Raw genomic sequence first — 12663 nt, 5'->3', positions numbered from 1 at the left:
TAGAATTAATTACATTAAATAAAACAGGGAGGAAACAAAAGTGTTTACGTGACTATACATTTGATGAGAAATAAACAGTTGATGAGACACAAAATGAATTTACAATCTCTATCTAGTATTTGCAACGAAAACCTAATTTAACGAAGGGACAAAAAGGAATTGAATCTGATCATTTAATACTAAGCTAGCCTTTTGTGTCATGTGCTTAATGATGTCGAGTAGGGTTATCTTTCTGCTTTTCTTAACAGAATGTAAAACTTCCACTCTACATCATGCAAATTGTTTTCTGTTAAAATATGATGAGCCAAGGTAGACTCACTCTTTCACAATCTTCAGCTTCTTTCGTGTTTGGCTAACCTGACTGTCACATCTCTGCCTGAATGACCAATGTATACGTTTACACACTGCTTGCATGCGATTGCATACATACCATCTGTGCCAGGGATTGCAATTTGTCTTTACTATTGAATATAAATGTTGATATGCTGTTGGTATTACAAAATTGCGACACTAACTTTCTTGGAAGCTTGTCTGAAATGTTGTCAATATGTGGGATTTTGCAGCGAATTTTATAACTACTGACTGATCATTTTCTGCCAGCTCACAGAAGTGACGTTACTTTACGAATTTTCTTTTTTCTGTTTAGGGGAAAGTGTTGTACCTAGAGGATGTTTCCTGGTCGGCACTTCAGTCCAGTGACTGATTTTAAAATCACATGAAGTAATGTGTACTAGAGACCGCCATAAGCAATTTCCGCCATTTTCCACAGTTTACATTGTTGCTAGACGTGAGGTTGTATTTTGTGAAGCATTTGTAAATATTTAGAGTTCTACACGTTTAAGCTCTGTATAACCTGTTTAGAATCTATCATTATTGAATATAAATGTTGATATGCTGTTGGTATTACAAAACTGCGACACTAACTTTCTTGGAAGCTTGTCTCAAATGTTGTCAATATGTGGGATTTTGCAGCGGGTTTTATAACTACTGACTGATCATTTTCGGCCAGCTCACAGAAGTGGCTTTACTTTACGAATTTTCTTTTTTCTTTGTAGGGGAAAGTGTTGTACCTAGAGGATATTGTATATGATGTTTCCTGGTCGGCACTTCAGTCCAGTGACTGATTTTAGAATCACATGAAGTAATGTGTACTAGAGACCGCCATAAGCAATTTCCGCCATTTTCCACAGTTTACGTTGTTGCTAGACGTGAGGTTGTGTTTTGTGAAGCATTTGTAAAAAATGGTTCAAATGGCTCTGGGCACTATGGGACTTAACATCTGAGGTCATCAGTCCCCTAGAACTTAGAACTATTTAAATCTAACTAAACTAAGGACATCACATACATCCATGCCCGAGGCAGGATTCGAACCTTAGACCGTAGCGGTCGCTCGGTTCCAGACGGAAGCTCCTAGAACCGCTCGGCCACACCGGCCGGCATTTGTAAATATTTAGAGTTCTACAGGTTTAAGCTCTGTATAACCTGTCTAGAATCTATCATCTATTGTTCAGTTACAGAATTTCAGTGCATTAAATTTCTATGTATTTTAAAAAGTAGTTATACAAGGTACCTACAGTGAAGCCATACTTCGTTGGTCGTGCTGCATCTTGTACCTTAAAACAGAAGAAATTCTTTTACTATGGAATTTGTGATATTTGCAGATCAACTGGGTTCCGTTACTGTCTTAACAGTTTTTCCTACCTCGAACACGGGAATTTGTATTAGTTTCCAACAGATTCAGCTTCAAATTTTTTTGATATTACGCTGTCAAGCCACATTGTGACCCATCTGTCAAAAGTCGGAATAACCACCGTTTGCAGCGCGAGAAGTGCAGGAAAGAAGGCAATGAGGTGGTGGAAGGTTGCGACATGGATTTGGAGCCATGCCGAATGCAGTGCCTTGAGCAAGGTTTTTCGGTCGAGCATCCATGGCGCGAACAGCCCTATCGAGGTGCTCCCGCTAATTATCGACTAGATTTAAATCTGGGGAGTTTGGTGGCCAGGGAAGTACAGTAAATCAAGATTTTAAACATGGGTGGAACAGCAACTGTTGAAATTCTTCACGATAAAGGATGACAGCCAAAACAGTTGGAGGATATAAATTTATCAAAATTCTTGACCGAGGTTTCGGTATATGTAAATATACCTTCATCAGAAGCAAAAAATCCTGAACAGGAAGACACTTTCACTAGCAAAACCTTAGCATCAGAAATGATTTTTTTTTTTTTTTCTTTATTGTGTTTCAATTCCCCATCGGGACGGGCTGGCAGCAGCATATGCGCTGCTCTTCAGCCGAAAGACATAGAACAAAACAATAGAAGACATTTAAAAACAGCAAAGGAGAGAAGAAGGCGAACATAGATATAAAAAGGGAGAACATCATGGAAGGCAATAGACAAAGAAAAAAAAAACGGGGTGACTGTAAAATGGAGATAAAAAACTGTTTAAAAGTAGCACACAGAAAAAGCCACACACTGCGACGATTAAAAGAACACAAGGCACAGTATGACTGGAGCATAAAGGTGTTGACGGATGGCATAGCACACAATGTAACACTGATGGCGAACCTCAAGGCAGTACACAATTAAAATCACACCTCTTGACGCACACGAGAAACAGCACTAAACACAACACTGATGTGGCACACTGATGATGATCAAGACAGATGATCTGCCAGGTTCAAGGAGATGAGGGAGACCTGAAGAAGGGAGGGAGGGGAAGAGATGGGGGAGGGGAATGGGGGGCGCGCGGTAGAGGGCCAGGTAGGGAGGGATGTGGGAAGGAGAGAGGCAAGTATGGGGTGCAGGGTCTCAGGGGAGGGGGGGATGGAGGAAAATCCGCTCTGGGAGAAGGAGGAAAGAGGAGAAGGGGGCCCTGGGGAGGGGGGGGGGGGAACAAGGCCGGGTTATAGTTGGAAGGAAGGGTATATGTCACGGCGAAGTTCGTCATCTGGGAGGGGGAGGCGTTGGAAATTGCCCTGATGAAGGAGATGGAGGGTGTGGAGGTGGAGAGAGGGAGGGATACAGCGATAGAGGCGCGGCAACGGGCGGGGGGTGGAGAAGAAGGAGGAAACCAGAGGGTGGGGGGGATCAACCCTGCGAACAATGTAAAGGATGCGGAGATGTTGGAGGAACAAGAGGAGGTGGGGGAAGGGGATCAGTTCATACAGGAGCCGTGTGGGGGAAGGAAGGCGGATACGGAAGGCAAGGCGGAGCGCATGGCGTTCAAGGATTTGGAGGGCCTTGTAAAAGCGGGTGGGGGCGGAGATCCAGGCGACGCTGGCATAACAGAGGATAGGACGGATGAGGGATTTGTAGGTGTGGAGGATGGTAGAAGGATGCAATCCCCATGTCCGGCCGGACAGGAGTTTCAGGAGGCGGAGGCGGGAATGGGCTTTCTGCTGGATGGTCAGGAGATGAGGGGTCCAGGTGAGGTGTCGGTCAAGGGTGAGGCCAAGGTATCGGAAATGAGAAACACTTGAGCTTAAGTAACAGTGAAATTACCAAAGTAATACAGGCACGAAATCTTTTAGTTACTTACTAAAATTACATCATGCAATGGAGATTTTACGTATTTTGATGTTTGCTGTTTGTGATTTTCGATGTGTATGTGTGGTTAATTGACTAGTATGTTTTTATTCACAACGACAGATGGTTTCGTTTTACTATAACATTTGGGTGGTTTTCGCTAGTATGTACTTCACCGCCTATGTTACACGAGATTCTCGCGCATTACACTAGTGCCCTCTCTCATTAGATGTGTTCTATAGCGCAAGCTTCATCTGTTTGACACTAGGACACAGGTAAATTGGTTCCATATTTTCTATTTTACATAAATGCTTTTAAATGGTCTGATACGTTTTGTTTAATAAGACAAAAGATTTGAATTATCACAAGTTTTAACAATTTTGATGCGCTTATGTATGTGTCCATGGATTTTAATGTGCGCGAGTGTCTGGCACATACCATAAGTGCCGTCTCTCGGCGAAACCATCTGGCCTAGTACTTTCACACTCTTGTCTTGATAGTTCATAGGCTAAGTACTGGTGCTAAACTGTTCGCATTGACCCTGTGCCTATAGTCATGTTATACAAATGGAGATGATGTCTTAATTATTGACGACGCCTTTGGCACAATTGTTTTATTAATCTCCATTGCATGATGTAATTTTAGTAAGTAACTAAAAGATTTCGTGCCTGTATTACTTTGGTAATTTCACTGTTACTTAAGCTCTAGTGTTTCTCATTTCCGAGCGAGTTCGCGATGCCGACGAGCGAGGACGATGCGCGCGCGGCTGGGGCAGCCGCCTCGGACTAGCCGGAGTCGGCCGCTGGTCGGTTGGTTGGGCCTGGCCCGCCGGACGTTCCAGCGGCCCGCTCCACACTGGACGGATCCCGGGTTGACGACCCAGGCTACGGCACCGGTTCATGACAGGGTTAGAACGACGATCGACAGCGCTATTCGACCGCAGAAGACTACACACCACACGACGAAACCGTATTCCGACGTCGGTCATACGTCACATCACGACGGACGCAGCAAATGAAGACGACCGCCAGGACTACGCCAGAAGACTCGATATATGTCGGGAGGAGGACAAAAAAACACTGAAGGACATACAACGCCTTATCCGCTATTCAAGGGACACGCCAGAGCAGGATAACGACACCTGTCTGGCATCTCCATCTGTGGACTCAGACGTCGAATCACAGCACTCCCACCAAACGGTCGACGACGCGGAGATGGCAGCAGCCTTTCCAGCAGAAAACGACAACGACTCCCCACACGCAGAGGGGGACTTTACGCTCGTATACAACAAACGGCGCAGAAGCAACGCATTAGCCAAGGACTTAGCCCACCCGGCTAAGAGACGAACAGAGACCATCCCCACAACGAACCGATTCGCCCCACTGGCACCTCAAGCTGCGCCTCCATCAACCACCAACAACCCGCAGGCACAGACTTCTAATGCCGCAGAAGCCGTGGACAGAGACAAGAATGTGCTTCGCTAAGTGCCCCCAGTCACAATTTATTACACAAAGGATTACGTTCACCTCAATGAAACGCTCAACGGACTTCTAGAGGGCAACCTTAAAGCTATATACCAAAAGGACCGCATCAAATACCACTTTGAGTCCTTCGAAGACCAAAGGCGTGCAATAAAATTCTTCACGAACCACAGCTTCTCCTAATTTACGCATCAAGCACCAGACGACAGGGAACTGAAAGTAGTTGTCAAACGCCTTCCGGCGGAAGTTACCGAAGAACAACTTTCCTTTGCCCTCAAGGAAAAAGGCTTCAAAGTGCTACAAGTCTACCAATTTAAGGAACGCGACGAGAAGACGAAACAATTGATACCGCAACCTGTGTACCGAGTCACCCATCCGGAAAAGACAGTGACAAGATCTATGTCAAATACCTGCTCTACACACGAGTGATAATAGAAACCTATAATAGTAAAGAAGGACCAGTCCAGTGCCGACATTGCCAACGTTTCGAGCATACAGCGAACTACTGCAGCATGCCAGCACGCTGCGTCCGCTGCGGTGGATCCCATAAATCATCGAATTGTACCCATCCTAGGACGGCGTCCCCAAAGTGCGCCAATTGTGATCAAGAACATCCAGCGACCTTCCGTGGCTGCCCCAAATTTCAAGAACTCCTACGGAAATATACTAGAAGGACACCAAAGAAGTCGACCCCACAACGGCCTATAATTGTTAAGAACTCGGCCATGGCAGCGATTCCGGCCACCCAACAACAAGCGGCACCTCTCCCTGTGGAAACAATCGCCTCTCGACCACAACCGGCACCCAGAGTGACTCTACGACAGACAAGACAACAGTGCTAGTACTCCAAAGCAATACATGCCCATCCACCGACGCCAACACCAGTGGAGACATCATCTGCCTGGTCGACCACCTTTACACCAGCGTTAACAGATATTCTTCAACTACTCACCGCCCTCCAGCAGAAGCTGACGTCTATCCTCTCGCTTGTCGAAAGCGTACTGACAGCATTTCAAACGCCCTAAATGGATAGACGGCATCACACGAGGAATCTTAACTTCTGCATTTGGAATGCCAACGGCCTGAAACTGAAGAAAATAGAATTCACGGACTTCTTACATCGCCACAAGATAGACGTAGCATTTGTCTCCGAAACACATCTCCGCGAGTCAACCGACCTCCGATTGAGGAACATGCACATCTACCGGACGGACAGACGGGACCAACGGGGTGGTGGGACCGCAGTTCTGATCAAAAAATGCATTCGTCACCACCAAGAACGTTTACCCCAACTCCAGACTTTAGAGGCCACGGCAGTAACAATCCACACGACGCTCGGAAACATTACCTGTATTGCGGCCTACCTTAGCCCAAAGAAGCCTCTCCACCCCGAAGATCTTTACGCCGTTACAGAGGGTTACGACAAGATCCTCCTTGGAGGGGATCTTAATAGTAAACATGTTGCCTGGAATTCCCGTAAGACTAACCCAAAAGGACATATGTTGTTTGCACTGGAATCTCCAACTGCGGACGCTGGATGATCTTTCGTAGGACCACAGACCGGTGTTAGGACTCATAGAGAGGGCTACTTTGCAACTCCCACTGCTGACGACAAGAACTTACGACTGGCAGCAGTTCCAAGCGTACCTCAACAACAATGTGCCACCAACCCAGGTTGTTACTAGCAGAGAAGCGATTGATGTGCCAGTCGCAGTACTCACGAAGAAGATTAACAATGCGAAACAACGAGCACTCATGGAGCACCTGCAACCAGAAGTCAATTATGAGGAGTTTCCACCACCACTGCAGGAACTTAAGACAAGGCGCAATCGATTTCGGAAACGATGGGTCCGCTACCGCCATCCGGATGATAGACGGGAGACTCACAGACTAACCCGAGAACTCCGGCGGAAGGTTCAGGACTGGAAGCAACACACGTGGGAACTCAAAATGGACAACTTTCTATTACGCACCAAAGATGAATGGCGAATAGTTAAAAGTCTCAGACAGCAACAGCCCCCCAAAAGGGCAATTCGAGGACCCCATGGCCTCTTGTACGACTCACTGGCGCAGGCGGAGCTGTATGCGGATACATACCAACAACAGATGACTACGCCCCCCGCGGAGGATGGAGATGATGCACTCCACCGTGCAGAGGAGGACACTGCGGCGGAATGGGAAGCTATTCGGGACGCCCCGATCAACACTATGCCCCGGCTGACAACGCCGGAGGAAATTCGGAGGATTATCAAGTATAGCAAACACACCTCACCTGGAGCAGATAGAATCAGCAATACGGAATTGAAACACCTCCCGAGAAAACCTGTTGTGCTTCTCACCCGGATAGTGAACAGCTGCCTCAGGACTGGATACTTCCCAGAGGCATGGAAGATTGCCAGCATAGTGCCAATACCAAAACCGGGCAAGGATCTCTCACACCCTGACAGCTACAGACCCATAAGTTTACTGCCGACGCTGCGAAAGGTCCTGGAACGTGTCCTACTGAAACGCATGCTGGGCATCCTTGTGGCACACAACATCATCCGACCGGAGCAGTTTGGCTTCCAGGCGAAGCTATCGGCTGAGTTACAACTACTGCGCATCACGGAATCTATCCAAGACAATTTCAACAAGAAACGACATACTATTGGAGTCTGTCTCGATATAGAGAAGGCTTACGATAAAGTATGGCGAAGCAACTTGATCGTCAAGCTCCGACGTACCACTCCCCTACCAGACTGCTACTTAAAATTTCTCGATAATTTTCTTCAGGATCGCAGATTATATGTTCGCATTGACGACAAGAATTCAACAACACGGCCTGTCCTTGAAGAACTTCCACAAGGATCGGTCATATCTCCACTGCTGTTTAATTTATATATTAACGACCTCCCGACGGTGCCACATGTTACTGCCAGTTTCTATGCCGACGACACAGCGCTCCTGACTGCAGGCACCAGAATGGACCACCTCGTCACACGGATGCAGCGCCAACTAGATTTAGTGGACCACTGGACCCACGTGAACAAAATAACGGTCAATGCAGAGAAAACCAAAGTTATTGTCTTCACACGTCGGAGACCCATCGTCAATGCACGCCCACGGATATCAGACCAGCCCCCGCCCCCCCCCCCCCCCCTGGGCAACAACTGTAAAATACCTGGGAGTGCATCTGGACGCCAAACTGTTGTATAGTCATCACATTATGGAGAAGAAGACGTCTGGCCTCAAAATGCTGGGAGCTCTCCTCCCATTTCTGAAGAGCTCATACCTCAGCCAACGAACGAAACTCCAGTTGTACCGTGCCACAGTCGAACCATCTATTTTGTATGGATCGACCTCTTGGGGTACTACGTGTGCCACTAACTACAAGAAGCTACAGGTTGTACAAAGCAGATGCCTACAATGGATCACAGGAGCCCAATGGTGGATCCAAAATCATGACATTCATCGAGCCATAAGCGAATCTTACCTCTCAGACAAGGTCAAGGAGAAGGCACGAACCTTATTTCGGAAGTTGGACATGATACGTGACAGTACACCACAACTCACCACAGTAGGTGTGGTAGAACCATTACGCAACCACAAATATAGAGTACCGAAGGCGATAGTATTTGAGCCTCCGTAAATGATATCCCTACGTAATTCTCCATAATTTAAGGACATATCGTTCTTTAGCACTTCTACACACATGTTTTCAAACACACACCAAAAGCAACGAGTTAAAGGACCCTTCTGTGTGCCCAAACTAAAGCTGAAAGAAGGATAAATAATTAAAGAGAAAATTTTTACCTCTTCCATTCCCTACAGAAATAAAAATCAACGAAGTAGATCAGACTTCAGCACCACCCAAAAAAAAAAAAAAAAAAAAAAAAAAAAAAAAAAAAAAAAAAATTAATCATTTCCGAATGTCTTTCGGCTGAAGAGCAGCGCATATGCTGCTGCCAGCCCGCTCCGATGGGGAATTGAAATAATAATAATAAAAAGAAGGTCATCCCGGATGCTAACGTTTTGCTAATGACAGTGTCTTCCTGTTCAGGATTTTTTACTTCTCATGAAGGTATATTTATATATACCGAAACCTCGGTCAAGAATTTTAATAAATTTATATCCTCCAACTGTTTTGGCTGTCATCCTTTATCGTGAAGTACTGTAAACACTGTTCCGGTGTAGCCACAAGCGCCGGCACGAAAACGAACGAAAGAGCAGAGAAGGCTGTGAGATGACGTCAGACAATAGCACGCTGGTGAGGACCGCACCACGACAGGAGCGGCCTCTACCAGAAGAGAACATAAGCGCCGCTCCAGTCAGTCTCGGCCACACGGACGTAGACCGGCTCTAGCAGACCAGGGCAGCAGAAGACGGACACCAGTGGAGCAGTTATTAGCGACCAGTGTCCATTGCTTATGTAGACATTGTATATAGTGAAGGACACTGACTTATTTGCATGTCGCCCATGGCTTGTGGCACCGTTGTAAATTAAAAGTTAAGTATTGTCAGTCTGCTTTACTGAAATAACTATTAATGTGATTTGCTTGAATTATTCTGTAGCTATCTGACAACGTGGTATCCTCAGGCGCCATATAAGAGACGAGTAGGCAGGACCTCACAAACACATTACGGTGCTTTTCGAACTGTGCGCGTACACTGCGGGCTGTACGACACACTGCATTGTCCTGCTGCTAGGTGACATCATGCCGAGGAGAAACAAATTGCGTATCGGGATGGACATGGTCTCCGAGCATTCATGGATACTTCCGTTGATCCATAGTGCGTTCCTCAATGACGAGATCGCCCAGGGAACGACACGAGAACATCCCCCAGACCATAACGCTTCCTGCCCATCTGTCCGATAGAGCATAAAAATTGAGCCATCTGAAAAAATCACCTGTCTTCACTCAGTGGACGTACCGTTTCGGTATTGGTGGGCAAGTTCCAGCCTTGCCGGTGAAGAACAGCAGTCAGCATAGGTTCATGAAACAAATGCCTGCTGCAGAGTCCCATACACAGCGATGTTCACTCAACTATCGTTGACGAGAAACTGTTGTTAACCCCTGGGTTCATCTGGACAGTCAGTTGCACGACAGTGGCGCGTCTATTCATTCGTACACATCTCTGCAGCCGTCCGCCCCGATAGCTGAATGGTCAGCGTGACGGACTGCCGTCCTAAGGGGCCCGGGTTCGATTCCCGGCTAGGTCGGGGATTTTCTCAGCTCAGGGACTGGGTGTTGTGTTGTCTTCGTCATCAATTCAACCCCATCCGGCGCTCAGGTCGCCCTATGTGCCGTCGAATGTAATAAGACCTGAACCAAGCCTGCTGCACGTGCCCCGTAAGGGGCCTCATGGCCAATGACGCCAATCGCTAATTCCCATTTCCATCTCTGCACCCGTCGTTCACCACTGATATCTAAGGCCTGTGGCGCACCCAGCGCTGGTTTTGGATTTAGGTAGCGTCATTTTGCTGTACACGGTGTACTTTAAGCACAGCAGCACGCGAACAGATAACACAATTAACAGTTTTGGAAATGCTTAGATCCCTGCCCAGACAGACAACGATTATGTCCTTTAGTACATCAGGTAAATAGCTCCGTAACCGCGAGCTAACGACAACAACTGTACCATTATCCCCGTCCCCCCCACACGCTCTGCACACCGTTCACTACTCGTGCAGCCACCTGCCGTCTGTGAGTGGTTCTGGTACGTTGACGTCGAACATACACAGTTGTCACATTAATGTGATTGAACCACGTACTTCACCTTAACTTGCTTTCATTTGCTGATTTTTGGACTTTAGTAGAGTAACAATCTAAAATATAGAGCATTAAATGCAATACCGACAATTTTCTCGATTGAAAGTTTCAATCGAATAGTTGATCCTAGGTACATAGTGGTGTTTTACCTTACATACATACACTGATCCTTATTCCATAGACCATGAATACGACATTTCGTAATGATGTGGAATGTGTCACTTTATCACAAGTTTTCTTTACACAAAATAATTAATTTTTTCTTTTTCCGTTTTCACAGTTACTACTTCATATCGAAGAATTCATCTATTGAATAGGAGTTGTCATTCAGAAATGCTTTTAATTTGCTTTTAAATGTTGGTTGGCTATCTGTCAGAATTTTAATACTATTTGACAAATGACCAAAGATTTATTGTGGCAGCATAATTCACCCCTTTCGGTGCCAAAGTGAGATTTAATGCAGACTAGTAAAGATCATCGTAGTGTTGTAGCTATGCGCTTCACTGTTATTTTTGAATTGGCATGGGTTATCAATGACAAATTTCATAAGTTAATACATTTATTGCGATGGCAATGTGAATATCCCGAGTTGCGTAAATAAATGTCTGCAAGGTGACCTTGGGTGGGCTCTCGCTATTATTCTGATTACACTCTTTTGTGAAATGAATACTTTCTCTCTTGACGACCAATTGTCCCAAAATATGATGCCATATGAAAGCAGTGAATGAAAATAGGCATAGTAGGCAAATTTACTGATATGTTTATCATCAAAATTTGCAATAACCCTAATAGCACAAGTAGCTAAACCTAACCATTTCAGCAGATCATCGATATGTTTCTTCCAATTAAATTTCTCAACAATGTGCATGCCCAGAAATTTTGAGTATTCTGCCTTAGAAACAGACTTCTGTCCATAATCCCTATTTATCAATAGTGTTATGCCATTTGCTGTACAGAATTGTATGTACCAAGTTTTCTCAAAATTTAGGGAGTCCATCTGCAGGGAAACAATAAGTTTCTGAAACATTATTTACAATTTTCTCAGCTGATTTTTGTTATTTGGGTGTGATTACTATGCTTGTATCTTCAACAGAAAGAACTAGCTTTGCATCTTCATGAAAATAGAGCGGCAAGTCATTAACATATATTAAGAACAATAGGGGACCTGAGACTGAACCCTGTGGGACACCATTCTTGATACCTCCCCAGTTAGAGGACGGTGCTGATTTTTGCGGACTATTTGTACTGTTAAATTCAATCTTCTGCGTTCTTCCAGTTAAATATGAATTGAACCATTTGTGCACTGTCCCACTCATACCACAATACTTAAGCTTGTAGAGAAGAATTTCATGATTCACACAATCAAAAACCTTTGAGAGATCATAAAATATCTCAATAGGTGATGTTCGGTTATTCAATGCATCTAATATTTTATCAGTGAAAACATACACAGAATTTTCTGAAAATAAAATTGACATTTTGTTAGTACTTCATTTTTACAAATATGAGATGGTACTCTTGAATACATTTTTCTTGAATACATTACTTCTTCAAATATTTTGGATAAAGCTGACAGAAGTGTGATTGGGCAGAAGTTGTTATCATCAGGCCTATCCCCTTCTTTATGTAATGGTTTACCAATAGCATATTTCAGTCTATCTGGAAAAATGCCCTGTTTCAGTGAGCTACTACATACGTGGGTGAGAATTCTACTTATTTGTTGGGAAAAAGTTTATAGTACTCTGTTGGAAATGTAATCTGTTCCATGTGAGCTTTTACTTTTGAGTGATTTTATTATTTCCTAATTTCAGTAGGAGAGGTGAGTTGAATTTCAACATTACCAAATTGCATAGGTACTGCCTCTCCCATATACTGCCTTCAATTCTCTAATGAATAGCTGGATCGT

Source organism: Schistocerca serialis, unplaced genomic scaffold, assembly GCF_023864345.2.
Source record: "Schistocerca serialis cubense isolate TAMUIC-IGC-003099 unplaced genomic scaffold, iqSchSeri2.2 HiC_scaffold_1362, whole genome shotgun sequence".
NCBI classification, from domain to species: domain Eukaryota; kingdom Metazoa; phylum Arthropoda; class Insecta; order Orthoptera; family Acrididae; genus Schistocerca; species Schistocerca serialis.
The sequence above is the reverse complement of the archived record's forward strand: the minus strand, read 5'-3'. Positions refer to the sequence as shown.